At 35.9% G+C, this 27637-nt stretch overlaps 1 protein-coding gene across 16 annotated transcripts in view; it reads left to right on the top strand.

Moving 5' to 3' along the window:
• Positions 1–27637, top strand: part of DYRK1A (dual specificity tyrosine phosphorylation regulated kinase 1A) — a 151488-nt gene that overhangs the window by 60786 nt on the left and 63065 nt on the right. For 5 of the 16 annotated variants that reach the window (XM_073231361.1, XM_073231362.1, XM_073231359.1 and 2 more), the window contains one exon: positions 19943–20037. The exons of the other annotated variants lie outside the window; for them this stretch is intronic. The gene's annotated coding sequence lies outside the window, so the exon portion shown is untranslated. The remainder of the gene's footprint in view (positions 1–19942; positions 20038–27637) is intronic. 16 annotated transcript variants of the gene reach the window in all.

Genomic DNA, 27637 nt, shown 5'->3' with positions numbered 1-27637 from the left:
AATTTTATTTGTTTTGTCTGTATTATTAGACTTAGAATTTTAATTCGTATCTCATTTACAGCAGTTTAAAATTTGTGTTGAAGGACTGTTTCATTTATTAGGCATTGATGCTGATTTTTCTGCTTACCTGCTACTATGTGGTCTATGATTGGACTCTGAAATTATTCAGAAAGAATTTTCAGGAGCATAGTAGTATAGGGAAAAAAATGTGCTGGGTAAAGTGTTTTTTTCTGTGAAACAAGTTAACTAAAATTAACAGTCTGTTTTTTCATACTGATGTACTTGAAATGATTGTATAAAACCCATTTTACATGAATATAGTAGAAAAATACTTTGTTGCAGTTATGCAGTTTTATGGTTGAAATATTTCTGAGGTACTTCAGTTCTCCCTCTTCCCCATTAAATAAAACATGACACATTTGTAACTTTTTTCTCTTTGAGGATAGGGACCGTTTACTCCACCTTCCTTACTTTTTTAATAAGTATAATGCATGTGTATAAATATTCCTTGAAATATAATTCACATAAAATTCATGCATTTTCTTTTTTAGTGAGTTTGAATTTTCATTGAAATCACACAGTGGTGCAGCTACCACCCATCTAGTTTATATATTTTTAGTTAAAAATCATACTGTTTCAAAGAAGAGTAAAAATAAAAATAAAAATTACCAGAAATCCTAATACTCAGAGTATCATTGTATTTTTTTAGTATACTTATTGCCTATGACTTTCTGTGCATGTGGCTTCTTCAAACAATTTTTAAGAAATAAACTTGGAGTCATATTTTACTTACTATACAGTCTTTTAAAATTTAAGCATTTCTCCATCATTAATACTCTTGTATAGCATCATTTTTAATGCTTATTAGTATTCTACAAATCAGTTATTATTTAACCTATTCCCCATTATTGCTAATTAGTTCATAAATAATGTTTAAGTGAACATTATTGTGGAAGTCTTTGTGTTCATCTTGGATTTATTGCCTTAGATCCAATTCCTAGAAGTTACAGTTGTTCGGTTAAAGGATATGTACATTTTAAAGACTTTGGATACATAAAGTATCTTCTTAAAGTACATTTTATTTTTCTACCAGCTACATGTCAGAATTTTCCAGTACTGTAGAATCTTTGGTATTTAAAAATGTTTGCCAATGTGATACGGAATATTTTAATTTGCATTTGTTTGAATATTAGTGAAATTGAATAGGTTTTCTTACGTTATTCATATGGTCTGTGAATTTTCTTTTAATGTTCTTTGCTGATATTTCTCTTGAGTTTTTTATTTATTTATGAGTTCCTCATTGAACCTTTATTATATGCCCTAAGCTATTCTAAATGATCATTTATTTACTCATTTATCATGACAACTCTGAGATAGGTGCGATGATAAACACAGCCAGAGAGGTTAGATAGCCTGCCCAAGTCACACAGCTAGTAAGGCATGGAGCTAGGATGCATACCCAGGAGTGTGACTCCTGACTCTTCCTTAGCATGTTTCTACTTTTTACTTACTGCTAATAATACATTTTCTAGTTCGCATTTCTTTCAATTTTGTTCATAAGATTATTTTATACAGGAGCCTTTTAAGGTTTTGTATGGAGGAATTAGGACTCTCTTATTAGTGTAAAGCTTGAAATATAATAGATTTAAATATTTGTTGAACCCATTAATAATCTGTTGATTGTGGTGACCTTTGTGTGTTGTATTTCCTGTTTTAAAGGGATTCCCAAGGGCTTCATCAATAATTTACTCTTAAGTTCTGATAAGATGTATAAGCTTATCTATATTAGCTCTTCTGGAAAGTCTGTGGAAGTAATTACTGCTTTAAAAAGGAATGTGTTCTTAAACAAATACGGGTTGTGAAGATGCGTATTGTGGATGGTGATTTGAATTGTAGATTAAAGCGAAGTAAAATGATTGGTTTTAGGAATAATTTGATGGAATTTGGTTTTTGTAGCTTTAGAAAATGTATAGATTTGGCCACTGTTTAAAAAGTCTTTAGAATAAATTTTGGTTTACTTTAAGAAGTAAAATCCTTTGAAAGGAAAACCCAAAATAAGAACGCTGATGTGAAAAAGCTACTGGTTAAGGTTTGATAGTGTAGATCATCTCCTTCAAAGGTGTAGTATATGATTTTACTTTTAAGTGCTTTTTCTCCCTTTTCCTTTGGTAATTGACATCAGGCTAGGTATTGGTCCCTCTTGAGTTTGGTTGAGTACTGTATCCTCTTTTCTAGTCTTCTAAAAAAGTGTAGTGATCCAAATTAAGTGGATCTATGTTAGAGATTAGAGAAACACAAGTTAAATTTACTTCCATTTTTTACATACTATCTAAAAAATATGCCAAAATATACTACATGGAATCGAGTACTCAAAAGCAGACACTTAAAAATGTAAGTATTTTATCTAGTTAGTAAAACCTAGATCTTCTTTGTATGAAGTTACAAAAGCTAAAAAAAAATCGTTGAATGTTGTTTCTGTAATCTGCTGGTTACAATCAACCATGTATTCATTCAGGCCATGCTCAACTGACATGTTAAATTCAGATTTGTACTTTTCTTCTATAGTAAGAATTGATAGCTAAATTTACATACACGTTAATAAAGTTTAATCCATTTGGGAAGTAAAAAAATGAAAACAAGTTTTCCTCTTCCTTATTCTCCTTAATGGTAAAACCCCTATCAATCTTCAATTTTTAAATTATTCATTTGGTTACTTGCATCACTTTAAATACAGTAATGTGTTTATAGCTCTATTTTATTATTTAAAAATTTAATGACTGTCCTCCCAGAAGGAAATCAAGTAGGTGTCTATGCTACCACTTTTCCTGCCAATTTCTTTTCTTCTTTTAAAGTTTCTGTGTTGATTCTTACTAAAATTTTATACAATTGATTTCAATTTTAATATCTCTTTCTTGACCCATCAGTTTTTAGATAGTTTCTCTTAATTTCCCAAGATAGGAAACAAGTGCTCTAGGACTTTCTTTCTACCTCCCAGCCTTTAGCCACCAGACAATCACTTTTTTTTTGATTGGTTGATAATCAGCTTTATTGAAGTATAAAACTCACCATTTTAAATGAACTGTGTGATGAATTTTTTTTATAACTTTTTTCTTTTGGTATCTTTATATACAATCACATGAGCAACATTGTGGATACTAGATTCCCCCCATTATCGAGTCCGTACCCCATACCCCATTACAGTAACTGTCCATCAGCATAGTAAGATGCTATAGAGTCACTACTTGTCTTCTCTGTGGTATACTGCATTCCCTGCGCCCCCCTCCCCCCCACATTGTGTGTGTGCTAGCCGTAATGCCCCTTTTTCCCCTTCCCTGCTTTCCCCCCCTCCCCAGTCCTTTTCCCTTTGGTAACTGTTAGTCCATTCTTGGGTTCTGTGAGTCTGCTGCTTTTTGTTCCTTCAGTTTTTCCTTTGTTCTTATGCTCCACAGATGAGTGAAATCATTTGGTATGTGTCTTTCTCTGCCTGGCTTATTTCACTGAGCATAATACCCTCTAGCTCTGTCCATGTTGTTGCAAATGGTAGGATTTGTTTTCTTATTATGGCTGAATAATATTCCATTGTGTATATGTACCTCATCTTCTTTATCCATTCTTCTACTGATGGACACTTAGGTTGCTTCCATTTCTTGGCTATTGTAAATAGTGCTGCAGTAAATATAGGGGTGCATATGTCTTTTTGAATCTGGGATCCTGCATTCTTAGGGTAAATGCCTAGGAATGGAATTCCTGGGTCAAATGGTATTCCTATTTTGACTTTTTTAAAGGAACCTCCATACTGCTTTCCACAATGGTTGAACTAGTTTACATTCCCATCAGCAGTGTAGGGGGTTCCTCTTTCTTTGCATCTTTGACAGCATTTGTTGTTCCTAGTCTTTTCTATGCTGGCCATCCTAACTGTTGTGAGGTGATACCTCATAGTGGTTTTATTTTGCATTTCCCTGATAATTAGCAATGTGGAGCATCTTTTCATGTGTCTGTTGGCCATCTGAATTTCTTCTTTGGAGAATTGTCTGTTCATATTCTTGCCCATGTTTTTAATAGGGTTATTTGCTTTTTGGGTGTTGAGGCATGTGAGTTCTTTATGTATTTTCTATGTTAAGCCCTTGTCGGATATGTCATTTACAAATATATTCTCCCATACCGTAGGATGCCTTTTTGTTCTGCTGATAGTGTCCTTTGCTGTACAGAGGCTTTTTTGCATGATGTAGTCCCATTTGTTCATATTTGATTTTGTTTCCCTTGCCTGAGGATATGTGTTCAGGAAAAGTTGCTCATGTTTGTATTCAAGAGATTTTTGCCTATGTTTTCTTCTAAGAGTTTTATGGCTTCATGACTTACATTCAGGTCTTTGCTCCATTTTGAGTTTACTTTTGTGTATGGGGTTAGACAGTAATCTAGTTTCATTCTCTTGCATGTAACTGTCCAGTTTTGCCAACACCAGTTGTTGAAGAGGCTGTCATTTCCCCACTATATGTCCATGGCTCCTTTATCTTACATTAATTGACCATATATGTTTGGGTTTATATCTGGGCTCTCTAGTCTGTTCCATTGGTCTGTGGGTCTGTTCTTGTGCCAGTATCAAATTGTCTTGATTACTGTGGCTTTGTAGTAGAGCTTGAAGTCAGGGATCGTAATCTTTATTCTCAGACAATCACTATTTACACTTAGGCATCTTTTCTTAATTCTAACTGAATTCCATGCTTTTGTCTTGAGGTTCTCTTGAAAATGGAAAACTGAAAACTATACTGGAAAAACACATGGTGTATTAGGACCTGTATAGGGGGAGTTGTAATATTGAGTTACTAGGTTTGTTGCACTCACAGGAGAAATGTGAACACCAGGATTGAGGTGATAAAATGATGATGTGAACCCCAGTTGCCCAACTCAAGAACCTGAACTACTTCTGCCATTGTTAGTTTCTCTCTCAACTGAAAAGTCCTGAGTGCAGGTCTGACCCTTGTGGAGATGTTGGACTGACTGACAGGCTTTAGTTCAGTGAATATGATTTGGGGTCCTAGCAAGAAGGTTTTCATCCTTCCATTGCTGGGTTGGAGACATCAGATAGCAGTACGGACCTGTGCTTTTGCCTGTGTGGCCTTTTCTCGGTGTGTGGCTTAGTATCCTCACCGCAATTCTTTGGCCTTAGCCTGACGATGACTGTTCATTGTGTTTTTGAGTGGCTGGGACTCAGTGTTGACTGTGCAGTAGATACTTCTTAGAGCCATTGGGAGAGGCTGGCCATGCATTAAGTCTAGTAAATCAATCCAACTTCTGCCCCTCCTTGTACTCCAGTTTTCCTTTTCTTCCCAGAATGACACCTGTCACTTTTGCTGTGGTTCTGGGTGCCAGCCTTCAGCTCTTGGTCTTTCTGACCTTACTTTGATTATTAGTGTGATTCTATTGAACTTCTGTCTGAAGAAATTTGTCAGTCTTTGAATCACTGGTTAAGTCTCCATCCTATGCTTTAATGAATTGCTTTTATTTTTGTGATTCGTTACTGCTGTTTGGTGGATATTATGGAGGATATGAACAACTGTACTGAAACTGTCTAGTGCTCTTGGTTTTCTTTTCAGAAGCTCCTACTTCCTACAACTGAGGAAACAGAGCTTCTGGGTGTGGTGTTGGTTCCATTCCTTGCTGATAGTCTTAAAAGATTTTCTCAGGCTCTACTCCAATTATGGCTCTTCTCGATTTTTTATTTACTAATGAATTCTGGTAGTATATGTGAAGAAGTAGGTAGCCTTTTTAGTCCCAATTAAACTTCCCTGCTGCTACCCACTGGTAGTATACCACTTAGAGTTGCCCATGTAAGAAGCAACTCTGTTGAAAGTCAACAACTGTACTTCTGTTTCTGCATTTGTGACTTTTGGTTTGGACTTGCTTTGGAAGCCCATTTTTCTCTGCCCTTGACCTGTCCACATGTTCTGTCCATTATCTCGTGGACAAATACATGGCCTCTCTTTATTATGTAGGCTTCAGCTGCTGTGGAGGATGGCTGCTTACGTCTTTCAGGTGCTTTCCACCCTGGGCTCTTGAAAGTGAATTTTCATATTCATTTTTTAAGTCAGACTAAATATACCCTTTAAATATGTTAAATCTGTTCTGTTTTCATATGACATGGAAACTGACAAAAAAAAATACTTCATGCAATTTAAGGTGAAGATGCTTAAGAAAGATGAAACTGTTTATTGCCTTGATAAGCATGATATAAAAAAGGTTTTTAAACCCCCAAGTTAATTTGCAAAAATCTTTTTTTTTCTGTTTTGGCAGTGTGCATTAATTATGATAATATTTAGCTAAGTAAAGTCTTGACCAGGCAGGTGTTATATTTCCATGATACCTGGATGAGGGAACAAAAATATATTTAATACACAACTGTGAGTAGTTGGATGTTCTAAGTGCCTTCTTTGATTTAAGAAGGAAGGAGGAAGAGACTGGGATCATGGGTCAAATGTGAGTTAGTTGAGCCACAATAGTATAGTTCAAGATTTAAAAATGTATGTCTATAATCCAGATTTAAATAACAGTTCACTTTCGGTTTTTTCCTAAGCAGATTTATGGGAAAGAGGGGAAAAGAGCATCAAGATTGCTTTTAAGTTGGGGGAGTGCAGGCACCTGCTGGGCTTAACCTTTTGTAAAAGATGTCTAGCAAAACATGGTGGCAATGTCACTTTATAGAATGAGGTATTACAAACTTGACCAAAATAGTTGCTTAGAATTTTTAAAGTATTTTTACAAATTGGATAGCTTCAAGTTTAAAAAGAAAAATACATTTCTATCAAAACCACAAAGCTACATTGTGTTTCTCCCTAAAATAAAAAGTCACTGGTATAATATGATTTGTCATTTGAGATAATCTTGGATGATTTATTACTTGGTATAATAGTGGCCTGTTCCTACATTGAGAGAATTGAGGCAGTTTATACATCTTGAGCATCAATAACTGCAGATGAGAAGCTACTAGTTATTTATTCTTACAATATAGGGTAGAAAACGCAGTTGAAGTACTGTATTTTTAAAAAGCTAATCGTTAATTGTATACATAGAAAACATATTAGGAATTCTAAAATACACACGTTATATAATGAAGATTTCTAAATCAGTGAGTTAACTATTTTTAAACATTTCAAATGTTTAATTTCTGATTCTAAATATAGTACTCATTAATAACTTTCCTAAACTTCACATTAAGTAGCTTTAAAAAGAACTGATGATAAACTGAACAACATTTAAATTCAGGATGTTTTAGCCCAGAGCATCTGTCACTGGGCAGATGATATTTCCCTGTGTCTCTGGGCCCCAAAGGAAAGTAAGAGTGCCGAGGTTTTAAGTTTTTTACCTTCAAGGATGGGAAAATTATGTGATAGGAAGAATGTTTAAGAGGAGGAGCAGAAGACACTTCTTATTTACGTGGAAAATGCCTTTGTTTACTGCTATATAATTTACTGCTGTATAGATTGAAAGACAGACTGGATTAGGATTGTTTTATCAATGTGGATGAAGTAAGAGAGGCTTGAATATGGGAGAATTAACCAAAATATTAAATAATTGTGGGCAAGAATATGAATTAAACTGGCTTAAAAACTTTCCTCTTTTATTTCTGTTCTTACTTTTATCCTTAGCATTAGAGGAGGCTTGTAAACATTCCAAGTAGTTAAAAACCACAATAGATGATATCTAAAGTTTGAAGTAAACTGAGATTGAGTCTTTTGGGAAATGGATTAAACGCTTTGGGTTACAGAGTGATTTTCAAACCTTTCTTACTTCTTAAGCCTTGGTTTGTAGATCGTGGCAGGGGGAATGAGTCTGAACTAGTTTTTTTTGAATGCTTATTTTTAAATATGTTTTCATATGAACAACAGACCAAAACAGTTTTGGTACCTGATTGATATATAGATTATTCATAGATACTGTTAGAAGATAATTTGGGAGAGCTTTGATTTTCATCCCTAGGATCTTTATCTTATTTTTAAAAAGTACAATTTGTTTATAGAATGAGGGGTTACTATTAGATTTTTTCCAGCTTTAAAGTTCAATTACTGATTCCTCTCCTCAAAGAATCTGACTCTGGTTTGGTGTCATAGGACTTTAAGTGGTTTTCATCCAGACTCCCTCAGGAAGAGAGAACATCAGTAGAAATTAGGAGAAAAGTGTGGGTGATGGGTACTTGGAAATGGTGGAAAAGCGAATTTAGTTTTCTTAAAGGGGAAGATAATTTGCAGTGATACGGGACCAACATGCTGTTTTCTTTGAATTTGATGCTGGAAATCTGCCCTCTGTCTTACTTCAGTATATTTTGCAAAATGCTGGAAGTGTTTCTGGAGACATTTACAGACATTGTATGGAAAAATATATTTAAAAATCACTAACTTCTTGGTGTGGGGTAAATCTGTACTCCCATTTAGAAGAAGATAATTGCTAGGATAGGTGGGACAAGTTGATCTATTTTGAAATAAAATTGTATCTTTTATAAAGACACAATTATAAGGCACAATTGGGAACTGTGTCTCCTTGACATGTTTCAAAGCATTTCTTTGAATATGTGAGATTAAAGAAATTCTCTCAACTACTAAGAATTGTCAGAACACTGATGTTCTTTAAAACTATCTTTGTAGTTGTTAGTATGTACTCGCATAGGTGTTTTTTAATGTTTTATACATTAGAAATTTTACATATGACTATAATGTGTTTATGTTATGGTTATATTAGTTGAACTTGGGTTCCCAGATTTGAGTGTTATTTACTCTGTTCCAGTTTGCATTTTCTAAGCTCTATAGGTTAATATTTAATTCAGGTTTTATTATTTTGAAATTATATATTAACGTGTCATGATCAAAACAAAATGTTATTTCTCTTCAGTTTGATAAAGCTTGTTTGAAGACTTCCAGTGAGCCATGTATTCCTTTTATACCCACGTTATGCCTTTATTTGTCTATAATAGAATAAAAATGCTTTGCAGGATTTCTCTAAAATGTAATCTTTGAGAATCTATTTGAATGTATAGAGAGATTTATATAATGCTTGTTTTGAGTGAGGGATGGGGGTAGTTGAAATGTTGATTGCAGCTTATATCTATGTAGTAAAAAGTTAAAATTATAACAGATACACTACTTTATATTGTGTGTGTATTATGACTGGATTGCTTTGGAGTAGAAAGTACAATATAGTTCTCATCCTGTACAGTTGCTGTTAATTTTGTTCTAAACCTGAAAGTGTTAACGGGCAACTTGAAAATGTGACAAAGCTCAATTTCATTTCTTGTTTATTGCTTGTTTTCCTATTGGACAATTGGAAGTAGCTCTGCCCTGGCAACTAAAGTGGGCTATTTGCATAACCTAGTTTGATTGGCTAGCATTGCGACTAACAGTTCCAATCATGTGGTGCCGGTTTAGTGGTAGGCTATGCTAATTAGCCGCTGTTGCTGGGGTTCAGGATGGATTCTGTGTGCTGTTCTGCTGCGGCATTGTGTTGCCTAGTGAGAGACATTGATAAATGAGTGTTTAATGATCTGCAGCAGTTCCCACTCACTGCGGGCAGGCGGATTTTAGAACAGAAGTGGAAATTGGGATTTAATTGCTATGTTAAATACCTGTAACCACAATATGTGTATTATAGAAGTTAAGTTGTATAAAATTTTCACCCAGTTAAATACCTTATAACACGAATACTTTAGCTTTGTCTCTTTAAGACATAAGTCACGTAGCAGCATTGTGCACAGGTTTTCCAAAACTCTGTTCAGTAAAATTGATCATTTTTTTCCAGAATAGAAATAGTACCATTGTGATGATTAGCATATTTAAGTTTTCTCAAGATTTTGACCTTTTATAAAGATACATGTTTGTTTTTAATAAATGGGTGCTAGCTTTTGGGCAGAATATCTTCTACTGACTATGTGCAAATAAGAGCATGAACTTGAACCCCTGTTCTCATTCCTAGGTTTAGTTGTAAGATCAGATTGTTAGTTACCTTCTCCTGCTCTTAGTTACCTTTGTGATTTCATATGTTTTAATGTTGCTTGAACATACTAGTTTCGGTTTATATTGAGTCTTTATTGGGTCCTGTTGGGTGGGAGATTCTGTAGGAAATACCAGACTCTGTGCTTTGTCCAAGGAGGGTAAGAGGAGAAGATGAGTACATGCCAAGTTAGATAAAAACACAATACAGCTATACAGAAAGTGCCATAAAAATTTATCTGGAAGAGTACGGGGAAGAAAAATCACCCGGTGTTTTGAGGTTAGGGACATGAGAAATGTTAAGGTTTTAAATAAAGCTTAAGATACAAATACCTGGAGAGTAATATAGGTAGGAAGAATGTTTTCCTGAGAAGAATAGGTAGCAATTGAACAAAACATTTCTGGTATTCATTTGTCCATTATGTGTGGTCACAGTGATCAAGACCCCTAGTATCTTAGATCTTGCAGTGCCTAAGCTTCCAAGCAGGCTGGTGTGTCATTCCCTGAAAATATGAGCTGCTGTTTTACTGTTGCAGCTCTCATTTTCTTTGGCTTCTCTTTGCTTTGTTTTATGGCAGTCAATGCTCTTTACTTTTTATGTCTGTTGGTTAAAGCATAGAACTTTTGAACTTTCTTTCGTCCCTCCCTTTTGGTCCTAAAGCACTGAAACATAATGGCATCAAAAATAATCCCTGAGAATTTGGATATCTGTATCAAGTTTTCTAAAATGTTTACCCCTTTAACCTGTCTTTTAATTAAAAGCCTGGTTCAATTAGACAGACAAGCTAATGGGACAGTCTTACAGCCTTGCAAAGAATGAGACAAAAATTAAACCTTAATATTTAATTATTAGTCTATGTTCCTAGGAATATAAATTGAAGGTGTATTTTAAGACACATGTTCAGAAATGCTTTATTCATCCATATAGTCAAAGGAACAGACTTCTGCACTCAGGGAATTTATGATTTAATTGGAGGTGGATGAGATCTGTCTTTACATAACTATATCACGTGGTAGACTATCCGTGCTGTAAGATGTTCAGAAGCAGGAGCAATCAGGACTAGGAAAAGATACTTGGTGAAAGTGGTATTTTGCATGGTCTTAGGGAGTGGATAGGATTTGAGCAGGTGATGCTGTAAGGCTGCAGGGTGTGAAGGATGCTCTACCAGTTGAAGGTGGAGGCATGTTTAGAAAACTTAGTTTACTAATGTTGGTGGTATAGGAGACTGTTGTTGAGGGCCCTGAAGGGTGGACAGCATAGACTTTGAAACATAAAAAAAGAGGGGGTAGGATTTAAAAATTCTTCATAGCAGTGTTTCAGTGTGTGTGTGTGTGTTTTAAACACATGCCTTCTATAAATGTTTACAAATTTCAAAATGGGCATTTTCTTTTATTTTAAAATAGAAAATATTGTATTGAATAATTTCAAGGTGTTTGTTTTAAACAGTGGGAAGGTTTGAGTTACATTAAATGAGATGGGATATGCTGTAGGAGAAGTGGATTTTGGGGGTAGGGAGTGTACCTATACAAAGTCTTTGGATGGGTTAAAACTTTAAAAAAGTAGCTTTATTATAATTGGCATAAGATAACTTCACATATTTAAATGTATGATCTGATGAACTTTGATGTGTATCACCCATAAACCTTTCACCACAATCAGGATAATGGACATACCCCCTGAAAGTTTCCTTGTGCTTCTTAGTCATTCTGCTTCTGCGCCTCCCCCTCTACCCCTCCTCCCCTACCCCCAATCCCTAGGTAGCTACTGATCTGCTTTCTGTCCCTATTATTTCACCTTTTCTAGATTTTTATGTAAATGGAATCTTTCTTATCTGGTTGTTTTATTCAGCATAATCACTTTGTGGTTCATCCGTATTATAGTGTATTATCCGTAGTTCATTTTTGTATTACTGAATAGTATTTCATTCTGTGGGTATGCTATAGTTTATTCGCTTGTTGGGTGTTTATAGTTTTTGGTCGTTAGAAATAAAGTTCTCTGAATATTAATGTATAAATCCTTATATGGATGTGTTTTTGTTGGTCTGGGGTAAACACCTAATAGTGGTATGACTGGGTTGTATGTCAGGGGCATGCTTCATTTTTTAAGACATTGCTAAACTGTTTTCCAAAGTGGTTATGCCATTTTGCGTCCCTACCAACAGTGTAGAAGAGTTTAGTTCCACCACATCTTGCTGTATTTTTATGTGGTCAGTCTTTTAAATTTTAGCCATTCTAATAAGTGTCTAGTGATACTTATTGTGTTTCCTAGTGATGAATGAAGTTGAGCATCTTTGCATGTGCTTATTTGTATCTTTGGTGAAGTGCTTGTACAAAAGTTTCTCCTGTTTTTCTTCTCTTTATTATTGAACTTTAATAATTTTTTATCTGTTTTGGATACAAGTCCTTTATCAGATATCATGATTTGCAGAGATTTTCGCCTAGCTTATCTATGGCTTATCTTCTAATTTTCTTCAATGTGTCTTGAAAAACAGATGCTTTACATTTTTATCAAGTCTAAATTACCTCCTATTTGTTCTTTTATGGAGCATGCTTTTGGAAAACTTTTGCCTAATTGTACCAAGATCCAAAAGGTTCCCCATGGCATTTTTATCCTCCAGGTTTTACAGTTTGAGGTTTTACATTTAAGTCTGTGATCCCTTTGGAATTAATATTTGTAAATGATGCTACAAGTAGTATCATTTTTGCAAATGGATATCCAGTAATTCTAGTACCATTTCTTGAAGGGGCTATTCTTTCTCTACTGAATTACCTTTGCATCTTTGGAAAATGAGTCTAAAATATGTGTGTGGGTCTGTTTCTGGACTTTGTATTCTGTTTCATTAATCTATTTGTGTTTCTTGATGCTAATACCATATTGCCTATATCACTGTGGCCTTAGAATAAGTACTGAAATCTGGTAGTGTTAGTCCTACAACTATCTTCTTTCTCAAAATTATGACTGAATGTCCTTTGTGTCTCCATATAAATTGTCAGATTATTTTATCATTTTCTACAAAAACTACTAGGATGTCAATTGGGATTGTGTTGAATCTATAGATAATTTTAGGAAGAATCAACATTTTGTCAATGAAGATTTTTCAGACTCACACACATGGTATATTTCCCTTTATTTAGATGTTTCTGTAATATCTCTAACTTTCCTAATTTTCAGTGTACAAGTCTTTCACATCTTTTATCAGATTTTTACCTAAGTATTTATTTTTGATACTAATATAAACGATTTTTAAAATTTCAGTTTCTGATGATAGTTGCTAATATATATAATAAATACAACAGATTTTCATATTAATCTTGCTCTCTGCAGCTTCGCTGAAGTTACTAATTCTAATTACTTTTTGGTAGATTTGATCAGATTTTCTAGATGGGTGATCCTGTTGTCTGTGATGATAGCTTTGCTTCTTTTCTGTTTGGTGAACCTGTATTTCTTTTCTTTTTTTTTTATACATCATAATATTGCGTATGGTTTTTTTTTTTAAGGTTTCATTGAGATACACTCTTACAAAGGTTACTACATTCACCCTTATTACTGAGTCCTCCCCCCACCCTCCCCATACCTCATTGCAGTCACTGTCTATCAGTGTAGTATGATGCCACCGAGTCCCTTGTTTTCTCTGTGCTTAAACTGTCTTCCCCGTGACCCCACTCACACCATGTGCACTAATCATAATACCCCTCAATCCCCTTCTCCCTCCCTCTCCACCCGCCCTCCCCCACCCCTCCCCTTTGGTAACCACTAGTCCCTTCTTGGAGTCTTGAGTCTGCTGCTGTTTTGTTCCTTTGGTTTGCTTCGTTGGTTAACTTGTCTTTCTTTTCTTGCCTTACTGCACTGGCTGAAACCTCCTTGGACCTCCATGAATGTAGAATACTTACAGAACATAGAGTACAATTGCGAATAGAAGTGGTGAAAGAGAACATCCTTGTCTTTTTCTTTTTTTTAGAAAGGGGACATTCATTCACCAGTAGGTACGACATTAGCTGTAGGGTTTTGGCCAATGTCCATCAGATTGAGGAAGATACCTTCTATTCCTAGTTTGCTGAAAGTCTTTTTGTTTTTTTTTCTTTTAATCAGAAATGGATGTTGGACTTTATCAAATATTTTTTTCCCACATCTGTTAAGATTACCTTGTGGTTTTTCTCTTTTGAGTTAATTTGATGAATTACATTGATTTTTTTGAATGCTAAACTGATATTACATGACTGAAATAAAACCTGTATGATATGTTGTCCTTTTTTTTTTTAGATTGTTGGATGCAGTTTACTATAATTTTCCTTAGAATTTTTACATTGTATGCTGATGAAAGATACTGGGGTTTCATTGACTTTTGTTTTTTTGTTTTCTATTTCATTGGTTTCTACTCTGTGTGTTTATTATTTTCTTTATTTTGTTACTTTGGATTTCATTTACTTTTTTTCTAGTTTATTAAGGTAGAGAAGCAGAAATCATCGAGGTGAGAATTTCTTCTTTTTCTAGTACAGGTGCTGCATAGCACTATAATTTTTTTCCTAAGTAAAGCTTTAGCTATAACCCCCACATTTTCATGTACAGTTGACTCTTGAACAACATGGATTTGAATGGTGTGGGTCCACTTATATGTATATTTTTTCAATAAACATATTGGAAAATTTTTGGAGATATGCTATAATTTAAAAAAACATTTTCTTTTTTTCTAGCTTATTTTATTGTAGGAATATAGTATGTAATTCATATAACATACAAAATATGTGGTTGTTGACTATTCATATTATCAGTAAGGCTTCTGGTCAACACTAGGTTATTAGTAGTTAAGTTTTTGAGTGGCAAAGTTAAAGTATTTGGAGACTTTCCATATATCTGTTTCTGCTTTCCTACTTATTTTTGTTGTTATGAGAGAGTATAGTTGTATGACATGATTCACTTTAATTTACTGAGGTCTTTTTTTTTTTTTTATGATACGTAATGTGGTCTGTCTTGGTAAATGTGCTGTGTCACAAGAAAAGAATGTGTATTCTGCTGTTCTTTGGTGGAGTATTCCGTAAATGTAAATCACCTATATCCTTGGTGATTTTCTGTGATCTTATTCTCTCAGTTGTTGAGAGAAGGATATGAAGTTTCCTAATATAATTGTGTCTGTTTATCCTCACAGTTCTATCAGTTTTACCCTTTGTTTTTTAAAGCTCTGCTAATAGGTGCCTGTACATTCAGGATGAATATGTCCTCTTGATGATTTGACATCTTTGTCATAAAATAACCTTCATTCCTTGTCAGTCTTTGGATTGCAGTATACTCTGTTTGGTATTAATACAGCCATTCCATCTTAATTTTGGTTAGTGTTGGCATGATGCATTTTTTTCAACCTTTCACTTTTAACATATTAATGTCTATATAGTTACAGTGTGTTTCTTATAGGCAACATATAGTTGAATCTTGCTTCCTCTTCATCCCCTCCTGAAAATCTCTGCCTTTCAATTGAGGTGTTCAGACCTTTTGCATTTAATGTGATTATTGGTATTTTTCAGTTCAAATCATCCTGCTTTGTATTTTCTATATATCTCGTCTGCACTTTATTCACCTTTTCCAGTTTCTACCATCTTTGGATTAATGGAGTATTTTTTATGACTTGAGTTTTTTCTCTGTTAGCTTAATCATTTTAACTCATGTATTAATTTAGTGATTGGCTTTTATCACAGTCTGCTTCAGATGATATTACATCACTTCACATGTACTGTATTGACCTGCCTGTAGGGCACATTCATTAATCTTTTACTAGTTTTTTTACTGCTTTTTCATAGATATTTGTATATATATTATAAACCCATGCTACATTATTATTTTTGTTTAATTTGAAAAATTCTTAAGTTAGCTTTTCTGATGCCCCTTCATTCCTTTGCCTAAGTCCTGTTTACATCTGGTCTCAATTTCTTTCATCCTGAGTACTTTCTTTAACATTTTTGTAAGTGCAGGTCTGTGAGTGGCACACTCTGTCTTCACCTTTCATAATGTGAAATGTTTTTATTTTCCTTTTGTTTTTGACAGATATTTTCACTGGGTATAGAAATCCTGGGTGACACATTTTTCTTTTAGCAATTTAAAGATGTTGCTCCCCTGTCTACTTGCTTGCATTGTTTCTTACAAGAAATCTTTCAACTTTATCTTTGTCCCTTTACATGTAATATGTCTCTTTTTCTTGGCTGCTTTTAAGATTTTCTTTTTTATCCGTAGTTTTGAGCAGTTTGATTATGATGTGCCTTGGTGTAGTTTTCTTTGTGTTTCTTGTGTTGGGGCTCGCTGAACTTGTGGTTCTATGGATTTGTAGTTTTTATAAAAATTGGAAAAATTTTTGATTTATTGTTTCAAAATTTTTACTCTTCACCCTTTCCTCTGTATCGGAAACTTTAGTTACATGTGTATTAGGGTATTTAAGGTTGTTCCAGAACTCAGTGAATGTTTATTTTTATTTTAATTTCTCTGTCTCTTTTTTCTTTTTCTGTTTTGACAGCCAATTTCAGTTGAGCAGTCAGAATTCTGAAATACATTTTATTGCTGTATCTCCAAGTTCACCAGTTTTTTTTTCTGCAGTGTCTAATCTATTAATCCCATCTAGTGTGTTTTTAATCTTACACATTGTAGTTTTCATTTGTACAAGTTTGTGTTTTTTAAAAAATGTTTTCTGTGACTCCACTTAACGATTTGAAAATGTGGAATATATTTATAGTACCCATTTTAATGTACTTAATCTGCTAATTTTAACAGCTATGTCAGTTCTGGCTGAGTTTCCATTGATTGATTGATTGATTGATTGATTTTTCTCATTATGGGTTGTGTTCTCTTGCTTCTTTGCATGCCTGCTAATTTTGATTGTGTGCCAGACATTTGTGAATTTTTCCTTTGTTGAGTACTGAATATTTTTATATTCCTAAAATTTTTCTTGACCTTTTTATGGGTCAGTTGAGTTACATGGAAATAATTTGATCTTTTGAGTAATACCCTGATTCTAAGATTTTGTAGGTGAGACCAGCACAGTGTTTAGTCTTAAGTGTAATTATTCCTCACTACTGAGAAGATAAGAGTCATGTGTAATTTACCTTGATTCTTCCCATTCTGGTTGGTGTGTCTGTTGCCTAGCTTCTGGTGGTATGCTGGCAGTCTGTGATATTCCTTGGTTTCTGCTGTGTCACTCTGGTCTTTGCTTTTGTCTTCACATGCTGTTCTTCCTGTATGCAGGACTGTGTCTGTGCCCAAATTTCATCTTATAGTGGTAGCCGTCATACAGGATAAGGGCTCACTCTGATGACCTTATTTTAACTAATTACGTCTTCATTGACCCTATTTCCAAATAAGGTCACATTCAGAAGTACTTGCTAATTTTGAGGGGACACAGTTAAACCTGTAACATCCTCCCCTGCCCAGACCTATTTATGTTCTTTCTCTCATCTTGGAATGCCCCCTTTTCTTCTCTCTGGTTATCTTACTTAAAAACCACTTACCAATCAGAATTAATCTCTGTTTAGCAGGTATTTGTATTGTGTCTTTTGTTACAAGTGTTTACATGATTATTTCTTGCACATACCTGTCAGATTTGTGAAGAACTGGTGAGGACTCGTTTCTGCAGTTGTGCCCCAGTTCTTTCATGCCTCCTTAGTACTGCCTGTAGTACTTGATAACTAGTGGTCACTTGACTTGAATATATTAATGAGTGTGTCTGAGCAGACAAGTTGTTAAAATAAGGCATTTTTAAGAAAGATTAATAACTTTAGGAAGGATTGGATGCTTAGGAATCTGGAATTAGGGAAACCATGTAGGAGATAATTACAGTAATCTAGGCAAGTATGGAAACCTTCTCTAGATGTTCGAAATAGATAGACCTGTGAAAATACCAGAATCTGCCTCTCTTCTCGTGGAACTTACTGTCTGTGAAGATTATGCGGTAAAAGAACAGAGGTAACAAAAGATGGATATGAAAGCATTTCCTAAGGAACCCTAGACAGAAGTCAGTGAATGATAGGTCCTTCAGGGTGGAGGAGGATGAGTTAAAGAAATGCGGTGTCTAGCCTGGATGAGTGGGAGAGTACTGCTAATAGACATGAGAAGTAAGACAAAAGCATTCTTCTTTTGGGGTCGGGGGAGATAAACCAGTTTGCTTCTAGATAAAATAAGTAGACACTGAGTTAGAAATTCCAGATTACAGAAAAGCCAGAAATGAATAATGAATTGATAGCAGTGAGTCTTGATTCACCTTGAAAGACAGCAGGAACATGAGTAGTTAGTTGGGTGGAGGGCCTGACAGGAGAGTCTAAAGCAGAGCTTTCTTGGGCAGGTGAGACCCTGAAAATGTCTAAAGGAAGAGTGAGAGAGCTGGAGAACTTGAGGGTGACACTAGGATGTTTTTGTTTTTGTTTTGTTTTTTAACTGGTGAAAGTGGAACACAGAAAGTTGGGAAAGGTACCTGAGGTGGTGAGCAGTGGGGCTGGAATTCAAGAGCAGTGGGGCTGGAATTCAAACCTAAGTAGTATGACTTCACAGTCTGCTTTTAAGCACTACTCTCTGCTGCCTCTAGTATTTTTCTTTACATCTACTCACTTATTTAGTATGTTAAGTTTCTTTCATTAGGAAACTGTGATACTATTATAAAGTTAGAACATCATTCTCATTTGTCATTCTAGAAGTAGGAGTTAAATAAATGTAGGGAAAGTAAAGCAATTCTATTAAATTTGAACAGTTTACAGGATGTTTACCTAAAAATCATGGACTTGTTTATGAGCAGTTAGTAACTAAGGGATATTTTACTAGATGTCAGGTAGTTTAAGAAAATGAGATTGTTATGTGAGATAAACAACAATACTTATTGATCATTTATTGTGTCAAACATTTCCTCTTGATGTTGGCTATATACAGAGTGGCTGATAGTGGGCTAAGACAGAGTCCTTGCTTCCATGGAGCTTACATTTTAATGGATAGAGATACACAGTAAACATCTAAACAAGTAGAGGTGGGGGAGGTGTTTTGCTAGGAAGGTCAAGGATGGTCTCCAAAGGAGTGCTTCACTTCAGCTTCATTTGACTTGTTTCAGACAGACACATGTGTCTGTGGGATATTCTAGTTTATAGTGCCAACCACAGTCGTGTATAAGATCTCGCAAATCTATTTTTGTATCCTGAACAACTTAACATTTTTTCCCTCTTGAAATAGAGGAATGACAGTTGTCCACATGAAAGCCCAGGAAGCTCTATATAAAAGATAAGTCATTTGTGATCACTGTCCATCTTGTCATGAAGCCAACGAATAGGTGGGAATCTAGTGCCCTGCTCTTCTCAGTATTAGCATTGTTAATATTATCCTTCATTTGGTGGTAAGGTCTTCCCTGCTTTTAAAATGTGAGTTGATTTTCTGTCAATGTCAGTGACATTCAGAAAGTAGTAATGTGCAGGAAAATTTAGTTGATGAAATCCTTTTGAATGACCCATATGTATATCTATATTTCTCAGTAGTTTATGCGGAAGAACATTTTACAAGTGAAAGTTTGAAACACAGTTTTCCTGAGCACTAGGCCTGTCAGTTCACTGTTTTGCATAACATGGCTTGCAGTGCACTTGCTTTTTAACCATGTCCTAAGTATTATAATATCTGAAAGACAAAGGCATGTGATCTAAATGCACTACTATTAACTACCCACTGTAGCAAGTGCAACTCAGGAAGTAAAGCTAAAAAGTTGCACTTCTAAAAATTCAAGATGAAAATAGTCTATTTAGGGCCATGGGGAATTTTTTTGGGGGGGAGGGGTAACATTTTAATTGACATTATTTTCCTGTTCAGTAAACTTATTGATGGGAGAATTGGCATTACTTTCCAGCTGTTAAAATATTTCTGTCCTGACATTTGAGAATCCATAACATGAAGGCAGCTTTCAAATCCTTCATCTTTGAATTTGTGTGGTGGTTTAGAGTTTATAAAATATGTTCATGTGTTTTAGCTCGTGTGAACCTCTCCTAGTTGTTGGAATGATTTATCATCCCCCCCCTTCCAAGAAGGGCAGCTGAACCTTGGAGAAGGTCAAGGTCACACTGAGTAAGTAGAGCTGAGGCTGGAATTTGTTTATTCTTTCTAATGCAGTATTTACTCAGTGCCTATTATACAGTCACGGGCACTGTAGACAGAGCAGGAAGTTCTGGCTGGTACCGCTGCTTCCCACTAGTGAAGCACAGTATCCAGGAGAGGCCTGGGTAGCTTTGCTCCCTTGCTGCTACTTCTGTGATTCTGGTGCATACAATTCTTGATGAGAGTCACTGCTCTACTCGTTGATACTAGTCCTGCAACCATTCCTCATCATTAAGACTGTCCTCCTCGTCAGTGACAGTGATAGCTTCGGGGGGAGGAGAGAAAGCACTCACCATCTGACTACAGAAGCAGAGCTGTGCATGTCATAGTTCTCTACTGACCTAAGGAGAAATCGGTGCTTTCCCTCCACTTACGTTCATGAGGTGAGTTAGCTGAGTCAGGCAGTGATATTTTTTGAGTGCCGTTATTGTGCCCATTCAGTAAAGATTTGTCAGTGAATAGAGCAGCAGTTCCATCCTTAAGGGCCTTGGACTTAGGTTGGGGTGAAAGAGACAGTAATACGTGTACTAGATAAATACGTAAGTATATAATCTTTTATTTAGTAATACATAATATGTAAATATATCAGCCTGTGTGTGTGTGTTGTGTATGTACGTATAGCTGACCCTTCAAATAGCACAGGTTTGATCTGCATGGCTCCACTTAAATATTTGATTTTTTTCAATAAATATATTGGAAATATTTTTTGGATATTGTGACAATTTGAAAGGTTTTCTTTTTTCTAGCTTATTTTAAGAATACAGTATATAATACAAATAACATACAAAATATATATGTTAATTGAAATATCAGTAAGACTTTTGGTCATCCGTAAGCTATTAGTAGTTAAGTTTTTGGGTAGTCAAAAGTAATCTGGGTTTTTCAACTGCACAGGGGTCAGGGGATCAGCGCCCCTAATACTTGCATTATTATTCCAGGGTCAGGTGTGTGTGTGTGTGTGTGTGTGTGTGTGTGTGTGTGGCCCCGGCCCCTAATACTTGCATTATTATTCCAGGGTCAGGTGTGTGTGTGTGTGTTTGCATTATTATTCCAGGTGTGTGTGTGTGCGTGCGTGTGTGCGTGCTTGCATTATTATTCCAGGGTCAGGTGTGTGTGTGTGTGTAAATGATAATTTCAGGGTGGCTCACTAACCTAGCTGCCTCTGAGCCCTCAAGATCCCAAATCCAACCTACCTCTTTTTTTTATAAATACATAGCCACCATGCTCTTTGGTTTATGTGTTGTATGTGGGTCCTCCTGTGCTCCAAGGGCAGAGTTGATTAATTGCAAAAGTGACTATATGCTCCATAAAGCCTATAATGTTCACACTCTGTCTTTAAGAAAAAGTTGGCTGACCCCTGATCAAGACCTTGGCAGCCACTTTACTTGAAGATTCGGTTCAACTTCAGAACTAGAAAATAAAGCTTGATATGTGTAGCCAACAGAGATGGTAGATGGTTGGAACTTTGGGTGGAGTGGCTAGTTTCCATTCTCTAGGTGTGGGATCACTGAGGTAATTCAGAAGGTGGAAGTGACTAAGTAATCTTTGCTTTGAAGTGGGGAACCTGCTCTGCTTTTAGAAGAGTATTCGTGGTGTTTTCAGTAAGTATGCATTGTGTGTGGTGATTTTTAAAATGTGTATTAAAGTGATAAATAAAAGTGTATACAAAGTAGGTAATGTATGAAAGAGATAAAATTGCTCCTATTTAGAGTTCCATTCTTCAGAAGTATTAGTTACTAAGAGCTGTTGAGATAGATTTTTCCCTCTGTCTAAATACTCTCTTTTACCCAATAATTAAACAAAACTGTATCCGATCATCATCTTTAACATGGTGATCCTCTTCTTGATTGACTTGGTGCCACAAAATACAAAGAATAGGACTTGTGCAATTGAATATTTATAATATTAATGTAAAATAATTTTAGAAGTGATTTTAATAGAAGCCTTCCTATCAGTTGATAGGTTGACCTTGTAGATTTCTAAAATCAGGCTTTCATGCCAAATATTAAGACATTTTTACAGTATCATCACTGTTTTAAATCTTACAAGTTTTAGTCAAAATTCTCTTCTAATGGAAGGGCCCCATTATCAGATCATTTGAGAAATCTTTGAAAAATATTGGTGTCTGGTACCCATTTCAGACCTAAATGAGCCCACATCTTTTTTTACATTGACTATATTGATTTGAGGGAGAAATGGTCTTTTTAATAATGTAATATATTGTGTTACTGTTAACGGTACATAATATTGACTTACCATCTAAGAACATGGTGTATCTCTTCATTTACTCAAGTCTTGGGTCATGTGTCAGTTCTGTGCTGAATAGATGGAGAGATTGTTTTCTATTCTCATCCAATCCAAACACAGAAGAAATATTGGGATGAATGTAAACTTCACTAGTGTGACATTACTGGCTTACTTTCTCTCTTAGAATAATAGCAATAGAAAACATGATGGTTGGACTCCATCATTAGATGCCATGTGTGTGTTTGCATCTATGTTGGTGATTCAAATGGGTCTTCTCAGTGCTATCTCATATTTCTTCATCCTAAAGTTGGATGAGTGTTTAAATGAGTAAAAAAAAAAACAAGGAATGATAATCTTTGGAAAGGTAATAATAAAACTCAGAATATATGTGAATTTGTATATGGATATTGAGTAAATATATATAAATGAAATACAAAAATGCAGTTGGTTCTTCTAAATTTGAAAGAGCCCAAATCTTTAGATGTTGGGATGGCATGTGTATTTTTGAAAGGTTCTCAAGGGAGCTATTGAGTAGGTAGCACTTTTATAACATAACTTTATTTTCATAATGAAAATCTGTAGGAAAATAATGAGGTTTAATAAGCTTCTAGTATAGGTCATTTATTCCAGAAAAAATTATTATACTGAGTTTTCTTTGATTCAGTTATTGAACAAAGGAGACTAATGTATTATATATGTAACAGGGGTTATTTGATTTGAAGAGTCATATTAGTTTTCCTCCCTCCCACCCAGTACATTTGTATCTTTTTTGCAAGAAAAATTCGACACTCTCAAAACCAAAAAATACATTTCTTAACTTTTGGGAGGTAGTTTTGTTTGTGTTAGTCTAGATCCCTACTAGTGATAAGTGGTATACATATGATCAGTTTTCAGACTGGGACATGACATTTCTTTTAAATGCTTACTAACCTTTCTAGGTAAATAGTATTTTCTGTATTGATTATGTTAGGCTAAGTGGTATAATAGATATACCTAACATTTCAGTGGTTTAAATCTAAAAGTTTATTTCTTGCTCATGTCAAAGCCCAGTGACTGTTACACCAGGGGGTAACGGCTTTGCTCTATAGTTACTCAGGGACCAAATGGTGAACATTTTCCCTTTCTTATATACAGGTGAAATGTCACCTGGGTTTTGGCATTCAGTCATTGGATTGGGAAAGAGTGTGGAGGCTTACACCCGGGAGATTTTTTATAGATCAGTCTTGGGAGCACCACAAATGACTTCTGTTGATAGTTCCATTGGCCACATTCTTAGTCTACGTAATTATTGCTTTCATTGTTGCTTTTCTCATTCCCCCCATGTTTGGTTGCGGGTCCCTCATTATTCATTTAGGTGTGACAGTCAAGGTTTTTGGATGCAGAAAATGACTTCATCCTCGGCTAAGTTGGGCAAAAAATGAATTTAATGGAAGGCTATACATTAGCCCACAGAATTAACTGGAAAGTTGGAGACTCTGCCAGGAAACTAAGCAGAGGACACACAGCCAGGGTTGAGCTACAGACCCAGTTGGTTAGGATGCCGCTTCCACTCCTGGTAGTGGCAGCAAATCGCTGTGTGGGCTTCACCTTTCTCTTCCTTGTGATGAATGTGCTCTCATGGTCCTTGCACCTTGTTGGGGTGATATCTCAAGATTTTTAACTGAGCCAGGAACAATTGACTGACTGTCCTAACTCTGGTCACTAGCAGAGTGCTAGTTACCAAGGAAAAGGAAGAGTGAATGTTTTGACTGCTCAGCTTTTAAAGTAGAAGGTGAGATTTTTTTGTCTTCCATGATTCCCACAAATGTGGTGGGTGTTCAGATAATGAGTGATCAAAAAATACTGAGTACCTACTTCAGGACCTTTTTATTAGAAGAAAAAGTCCTGTGTTGTGGTGTAAGATAATAGACAGGTCCAATATTGATTTTGCCATTGACCTTTTTGGGCAAGTCATTAAATCTCTCAGGTTTGCAGCTGCCCTCTCTGTCAATTGAGTTAGGCATGTTGATGTCTCATAATACCTGTTCATTCACTCATTCATTAAATAAATATTTATTGAGTGTCTTTATGTGCTGGCATAGAAGAGGTAAGACATCTTGCCTGCCTGTAATTCAGTGAGTGAGCAGAGAAATCATTCTAATACAGTTTCGGGGAAGTATTCTAATAGTTCAGCCCAGGATGAGAGAGCAGCTAGGAAGGAGTATCTTACCCAGACTAGGGGGTGAGTGTTGTGGGCAGGGAATTCATTCACCCGTTCATTTATTAAGTGTCTACTTTAAGTCTTCGCACTGTTGTAGTTACGTGAACATACAAACAAATTAAGTCCTTCCTTCCAGTGTTCTTATATTCCTAGAGAAGATGACATTAGATCTGTTTCTTAAAGTTTGAGTTCAAGATTTTTAGGTACAGAAAAGAGAGCAAGGACAGCATTCTAGACAGTGGGAATGGTTCTGCCCAGGTATTGCCATTGCAGCTGAGAGAAGGGGTGTGTGTGTTGGGGCAGACAGGGTGGAGAGATGAAGAGATTGGTGGGCATGAGCCAAGAGAGGTGTAACACTTAAACCTAAAGCTTTGGGTGTTTTAAAGTCTTCGTGATTGTGAAACTTATTAAGGAAGCAAACTTTGCTAGCAGTGAGGAGAATTAACTGAAGCCACAGAGACTGGGTAAGGAACATTACTCTAGATCAACCCTTCATCACTCTTCTGAATTAAGATCTTGACAGAGTATGGAAATAAGCAGGCAGATCTGAGAGACATTCCTGAGGCCAGAGTCACAGAATGTTGTTAGGCTCTGTGTGTGTGTGTCTGCTCTTCAGCCTGGGCAGATATGGCTAATAGAGCATGCTGGGCTTTCCAGTTGAGGCCCAAGCTAGCCTTGGAATCTGTAAGTGTTCCAGACGGCCGCTGCCAGTCTATTTGAGTTTGTACTTGAGAGGAAACTTGGTTGCTTTCTTTTTTGTAAGCTATGGGAAGGGGAAGAGGAAGACACTGCATGGCACATCCCCCTCCCCCTGCAGTTTTTCTATTTCTTGTTTTATTTTCTTTAGAATGCTAATCATCTTCTGATATTATCAAATTCATTTGTTTATTGTCTGAAGGTTCCTCTCACCACCAGAAATAAAATACAAACTCCAGGAGGCCAGAGACTTTTCCCATCATCTTCACATTTATGTCTTTAATGCTATGAACTTTGTCTAGAACAGCATTGTCCAATAGAAATACAATGTAAGTCACTTTCATAATTTAAAAGTTTCTAGGAGTCACAATTTAAAAAACTCCTGTAACAGTAACATTAATTTTAGCAGTATATTTTACTTCACCCAATATACCCAAAAATATTATTTCAAAATTTAAATTACTAATGAGATATCTTACATTCTGGTTTTTTTTGTATATCAAGTCCTTGAAGTCTCATGTATTTTATATTCTCAGCAGATCTCAGTTCCAACTAGCCATTTTAAGCACTCAGTAGCTACCTGTGACTAGTGGCTACTGTACTGGGCAGCTTAGGTCTAGAGCATAGCAGGGGCTCAGTAAATATTTGTTGAATGAATGGGAAGATGCATTGGTTGTTAAAGGAAGAAGGCATGTAGAATCAAGATAGGATTTGTTTTCACAGAAAATAGAGTATGCTTATGAGTTTGTCAGCACTGGGAATGAGAGGCGGACATCAACAGGAGACAGAGGCACTAATACTTGGAGGAAGGCCCCTGAGATAGTGGGGAGGATGCAGGTAGAGAGGATGAGGTATGTCTTGCTCTCTCATCTCCTTTGAAGACATACATACTCTTCAGTTATATTTTGAGACCCAAATCCAATTTGGTTAGCATAAACTTCAGTTGATTGTTATAACTGTTCCTTCCCCTTGTTCGAGGTATTAGTTGAGATTTATTTTAGAAGGCTTAAAGTAAGGTCTTTTAAGTCACTGGTTTTCCTAGTGACTTAAAAAACAAAGGATCAATTAACTTAATTGAGTATGATTTTTCACATTGTGATTATATTTGGAATTTTATAAAATGATGTGTTGTACCTGTATGAATATAAACTGAGGTTATTTTCCCAGAGTTGTCCCTCAGTCCTGACATACTTGAGTCCTTTAACAGTCTTCCGTCATCTCTCCTGTCACGGGGTGTACTGTCTGTTGTGTTATTTTGAATAACAAAGTTCTGTTCGAGGAGGAACCTCTGTCAATAGTAGTTCAGTGCTGATGGATGTCATTATTTGATAAAGTGAATCTGTACAAAGGAAGGCTGAGAAATTGAACACAATTTTGAGGTTAAGACCTTATGTTTTCAGGTGTTGATGTTGTAAATAAAACTTTCAAAAACCACTTAAAAAGTATTGTAATAAGTAGAAATCATGAATATACCCATAGAGTTAGTAGAAAACATCAACTGTTTTCTACTCATTATTATTTGGGATAAAATATCCAGTTATAGTGTCATTCAGGGATTCAAAAAGTGTAACATCTAAAACAATTTAGAAGTTATGATTATGTGCTCAGGAAAACTAGATGGCTTTACAGGAAATTGAATGATGACAAAGGTACTCGCATTGACAGTGGAACTTAGCTTCTGACTATTGAGATGAGCACCTCTCATAGATAGAGATGTGATCTTGATCTTCTTGGGAAATGTGGGATCTACGGCTTTTGGGACAGCCTTAGATTCCTAGTTGTGCCCTGCTCAGGCAAATAGAACAGTGTCAAAGAGCTGTTTGTGACTGTGGAAATGGTCATTCAGGAGTGTTCAGCTTTTTGCTTTGCCCACGTGTCTAGAGCAGGTTAAGAAGCTTCCCAGGACATGATTTGGAGCCCCAGAGACAGGAGAGTGATGTATGTATTTTGAAGAAGCTCCAGAAAGGTAGTGGTCCTCCTCCTGTGTGGACCTGGGCAGGGCTGTTTGAACATGTGACCTGCCTTTTCGCTGTGTCATGTCGCTCACCTCTGAGCTCAGACCTGGGATTCCACTCCGCAGGCCAGTTTTCTTTTCTCGGCCACACTCTCTTCCTTCTCCTTTTATTGTTCTTGTATCTTTTTTCCTTTCTGTTTTCAACAGTTTTAACTCTTGTATGCTTGACAAAATGAGAACTGCCAAGACACTCTAGGAGGCAGTGTTTGAAGTTCAAATCGTAATACATTTTAGGGAGATCTCATCATTCAACCTCGTGCCCTTCTCTGACTTTCTCATTGTCACCAGTGTCTTCTAAGTCACGTAGGTGTGAAACCTCTGAGTCATCTTGTCTCCCATCTTCCATATTTAAATGTTTTCAAGCCCTGCCACTTCTCCCTCACAGGGTGTGTTCGCAGGTCTCTTCCCTTTTC

The sequence above is a fragment of the Manis javanica genome, chromosome 3 (assembly GCF_040802235.1).
Source record: "Manis javanica isolate MJ-LG chromosome 3, MJ_LKY, whole genome shotgun sequence".
Lineage (NCBI taxonomy): Eukaryota > Metazoa > Chordata > Mammalia > Pholidota > Manidae > Manis > Manis javanica.
This window is presented reverse-complemented; position numbering and strand designations above follow the sequence as displayed.